The following is a 5,420-nucleotide window of genomic DNA, read 5'->3' on the forward strand; positions in this document are numbered from 1 at the left end:
TCGATTCTAAAATTAGAAAAAAATTAATGAAAAAGAAAATTTTTAATTAATTTCAAAAGTTTGAAAATTTCATGATGCTCGATAACTTAAAATTGCTATTTAATTATATTGGAAATAATCATATCATGAGATTATTATTTCATAATTTTAGTAAATGAATTCAAATTTATATTAAAATGAAATAAAAAATTTAAAAGCTTCCCGCATTTAAAGGAATTAAAGAATGCGAGAATTTATTAGATAAATAAAAAAATTGAACTAATTATTAAAAGAAAAAAGATTCCCATTAATCATTAACGTAACAGAAAGCGAATTATTTGATGAAATTTTAAAAATCAGTTGACGGATTGCGAGAGGAGCGGACGGAATCGAAATTACCGTAAGAAATTGAACTAATTATTTAATCTATAAATAAGAGAGTATGATATCTTCTTAATTTCACACATTTACACCGAGTTAGAAAGAGTCTCTTTCGGCCTACTGACGCGAAGAGAAGGGGTTCAATTAGACCAGCTGGGCCCCACCTCTCTCACTCACAGCCGTCTCTTTCCACCTCTTCCAAATTGCAGAAGGCTTTCTTTAGGTTATTATTCTTCATTCTTTATCTTAATTTGGGCTTCTTTTTTTCATGTATGTTTTCCGGTTTTTTTTTTTTTTTTTAATTTTCGAATTATTATATTTTTTTTCAAAAGAAAAAAAAATGATTTTCAAATGAAAATAAAGTTTCACTCTCTGATTCTTTTTTCTTGATTTTTCGATGAATAAGTATTTTATTTTATTTATTGTTTTATGATATTGAAATTTAATATCTTAAATTAAATTAATATAAGATCATTTATTCGTATGTTTATATATAATATCTTTGATTCACATTTATTATTATGTACCCAATTATACAGTGTTATATATATATATATATATATATATGAAGAGTACAGATTTTGATATTTCCTGACAATTAAAACAGTTAAATTAATGGATTCAACGAGAGAGACCCAATGATATCAAAATTAGTCTAATCTCAGTCAAATCAAACAGCGATAAAGACATTAAATTATTTTTTGAAGCTTTACTGCACGAAATCTTCTAACACACATCAAGAAATAGTAAGAAATTTGGATTTAATTAATTATAAATAATTTATAATAAATTTGACTATAAATTATAATAAAGTAATGAATAATTAAATTTTCGTTTAAGATAAAAAAGTTTGAAAATTTAATGATGCTCGGTAACTTAATATTTTGAAAGATTACTAACTAGTAAAGTAATTTAATAATCATTTAACTTGTACAGTAATTTGTAACATAACATTTAATAAATTTAAAATTGCTATTTACTTATCTTATAAGATAATTATATCATGAGATTATTATTTCATAATTTTAATAAATGAATGCAAATATATAATAAAATGAAATAAAAATTCATTTTGTCTTAGAAAATTTAAAAGCTTCCTGCATTTAATGGAACTAAAGAAAATAATATTTTCATTAAATTATTATTTGTTAACATTAAAAAAAAGAATGCGAGAATTTTTGCAAAATCAAAGTTGAACTAATAGTTAATTTTGCAATACCAAAAAAAATTCATTAATAATATAGGAAAATAATTTAATTTTAAATTAACTTTAATCATATTTTATTTAAACTAAATTAAATTTATAATTTAAGTTTACATTGAATTTTTAAATCACTTTTATTCTGTATTTTACAAATTATAAAAATGATTAACTTATATTTCTTATGCATTTTAAAACATACAACATTTTAAAGTAATACTTTTTTTCTTAGTATTTTTTGTGAGCTTATTCTTATCCATTTTATATTAAAAATAAAAAGAAAAATGTCATTATTGAACCTAAATGTGAATAAAAAAATTAAAGAAATTTTTAAAATGATTAATTTAAGCTCTTAGTGATTTTTTTATTTTTATTCCTACCCTAAATCTAAGTTTTTTATCATCTTTTGCTATTAATCTACTTTCCCTTTTTTGTTTCCATTTCCGGTAATGAATGTATAAGTTATAATATTATTACATATTAAATTCTTTAGTTTTTATAAAGCTTATTTTAAGATTTTGAATTAAAAAAATTAAGATTAAAATATCTCTTTGGGATGTTGTTGATTAAATTTTATGGTTCAATTAAAATTGAAATAAACTTAATTAAATATTTATTCACTTCGTTAATTATGCTTTTAGTAATGTATTTATTATTTAATGATTAATATAATTAATGAGTTAAACTTTTAAGTGTGTTATTGATAATCTTATTAAGGAATTGAAGTTTTTTTTTTAATAGATTTGATTCACTATTTAATAGATTAGTTAATCTTTTAGTGGGTCAATTAGAGGTGTAATAGATAAATAAAGAGGTTTATAAATTATTTAAATTGATTAAGGTGTTAAGTTGATTTTAAGGTTTGATTAGGATTATTTAATGAGGATTAAAGTGTTTTTAATACTTATGTCTCGGGGTTAGAATGGTTTTAGTTGGATTAGTGCCTTGAATAAGTGCCCTTGTTTTTGCTGCTACGGTTCATCATATGGATAATTCAAATAACACACGGACATGAAGGTGGGTCCGACCGACGATTAATCTTTTATATATATATATATATATATATATATTCTATATATTTTCACATATATATCCCTATATATGTGAGAGGAAAAGGTTAATTACTTATTTAATTAAGAAAATGTAGGTTAAGAAACATCTCCAACGTGCATGATCTATATAATTTTCTCTTTTTGCATTTCATTTTTTTTCGTGGCTTTAATTCAAATATCAAAAATATCATTTAATATGTAAAACATAGATGTTTAAAAGAATACATCCCTATGAATGAGAGCAGGTGTGGCGATCCGCAGGAAAATAATGTATTTTTTATATAAATATTGCTCTTAAATTTTCTTCGAAAAAATGTGGATGCTATAAAGTCTTCCAATTAACTTGTTGTTTTAATTTGAATATTTGTTTCCTTTTTTTCATAATCATATGTTTGAATATTTCTTTTATAAAATATGGTATATATAAGAAAAACATTAAGCAAATTTGACCAATATCTTACTATAAAGACTGTTTTACAAAATGTATTTATTTAATGTATGTAAATACTTCTCCATTGTTGCATGAGTATTTGTTATTCAATAAGAATGTATGTGATTTGATCGAATAGATTACTAACAAAGCTCTGTTGTGCATTTAATAATTTATCATAATTATTTGTTCATTATGATCAAATTGGGAAAAATATCTCTATTTGTATTAATAAAACTTATCCATGATTGATTTTAGAATTCCTTTTAATTCTATTATATCTCTGCGGTGTATTTTTTTTCTTGGCAGAAATAACAATGGCTCATGGTTATCCTTACTTCGAGCCTGACTTTGTGCATCCCTCAGAATACATCCCTCCACTCGAGTAAGTTTTCTCTAACGTATGTATATGATATGATTAACTACTCTCTTTTATTTTAATTAAATAAAACTTAAAAAATATGAATTTTTGTTGTAGGGTTTGTATTGATAATGAAACGTCCGATGATGTTACTCTTATCAAGGTATTTCAATTTGTCTTTTATTAGCAAAATGATTTTCATTATCTTGCCACACAAAATATTTATAACTATTTATAAAAACTAAATACTTTTTTTCTTTGTTTTGATTGAATGCAGGTCAATGGTGCAAACAATCACAACATTCTTCTTAAAGTAGTTCAAATTTTAAGTGATTTGGATCTTATCATCTCCAAATCATACATTTCATCCGATGGTGATTGGTTCATGCATGTCTTCCATGTCACTAATCAACATGGTCATAAACTCAATGACCCTACCCTTGTATGCTACTTACAACATTCTCTCAATATTACCCAAAAGGAAGATGGACCTTCAGACCCACCGCATGTAAAAATCAGTCATGGGAGGATAGTGAATTTTAATCATTTTGCTACCACTGCCCTTGAACTTTGTTTCCTTGATCGCCCCAACATTTTCTCTGAGGTCGTCGATGTGCTTTCCAAGTACTCTTATGTAATTGACTCCGGTGAGCTCTGGACTCACAATGGTCGTGTCGCTTGTATCATTTATATAAAGAAACATGACACAAATTTACCCATATTTGATCAAGAACGTTTTGACTATTTGGGAGATTACCTAGCAAGTTTGATGAAAACACATCACTTTCTTAAAGAGCTATGGGAGGTGAGACTACGAAATCCTTTAGCATGTCGGATCCACACAGAGCGGCGACTACACCAGCTATTGCAAGAATATAAAGATTATGAGATAGCCGACAAAGATAATACAACAGAATGTCCATCTCAGGTATCAATTGAGAGCTAGAAGGAGAGATATTGTTTGGTTGTTAATGTGAAGAGTAAGGATAGACCCAAGCTAATGTATGATACATTATGTGCCCTCACGAATTTAAACTATGAAGTGTTTCAAGGCTTTACTAGCACCAAAGACTCAGTGGCAGTTCAGGTATTTAATCAACTTTGATTTTTGAATCTTTAATTATAAATTTGAACTATACTTTTAATTTTGTCAATGTAGGAATACTTTGTGCGGCGGGTGAATGGGCACACAATGCTTGATGAGGTGGAGAAAAAGAATATGTTTCAAAATTTGGTAGCAGCCATTGAGCGAAGAGTGTCTCAAGTCTGTATTGCTCTTTGTGCTTCTCGTTTAATAAAAATATATTTTGTTAGCATTTTTAATGAATATATGTAAGCATATTTGTTAATGAGTGTAGGGGCTAAAGATGAAGGTGCGCACATTTGATCGACACGGTTTGCTTGCACTCATTACCAGAGAATTAAGAGAGAATAGTCTTTCATTAAAGACAACACAGTTCTCTAAAGATGATTGTTTGGCTATCGGCACTTTTCACATTACTGACGACTCATCGTCGATCAATGCTGACGTTATTGATCAACGAAGACTAGACACTGTTTGCGATAAGATCGGTGCAGACGTTTACTTTGAAAGAAAGACTGATTGCAACATTAGCTCAGTGGATCGCAGTAGATGGAGTTTGTTTTCTAAGTTCTACTCTTTGGGGAAGTGTTTGTGGTCCCACATCAAGAGTTTCTTCAGAAAATTTAGTTTCATTCGATAATTTTTTTTTCTCTCTCATTATTTCTTGAGCGAAGATCAGTTGTAGCAGTTTGTTTATTCTATTCGGCAATTACCAAAACACATAAATCTTTTGGCTACTAATTTGTGCAGTTACAATACAATTTCTTTTTTGTTTATTATCTTCGAAGCAAGCAGACAGTTATGCACAAGCATGAAATCATCGTTTATCAAAATTTTGCGGAAGTATGAAACCGATTTAAATTAAGAAATCATTGAAATGATAATCAGTTCCAATTGTAGACAAAAGAAATCATTTTATTTACTTCGATTTA

General features: G+C 27.0%; 1 pseudogene; it reads left to right on the top strand.

Moving 5' to 3' along the window:
• The first annotated feature begins 455 nt into the window (after positions 1 to 455).
• Positions 456 to 5,220, top strand: LOC110038452 (annotated as a pseudogene).
• Positions 5,221 to 5,420: the final 200 nt, after the last annotated feature.

Source organism: Phalaenopsis equestris, unplaced genomic scaffold (genome assembly GCF_001263595.1).
Source record: "Phalaenopsis equestris unplaced genomic scaffold, ASM126359v1 Scaffold232895, whole genome shotgun sequence".
Lineage (NCBI taxonomy): Eukaryota > Viridiplantae > Streptophyta > Magnoliopsida > Asparagales > Orchidaceae > Phalaenopsis > Phalaenopsis equestris.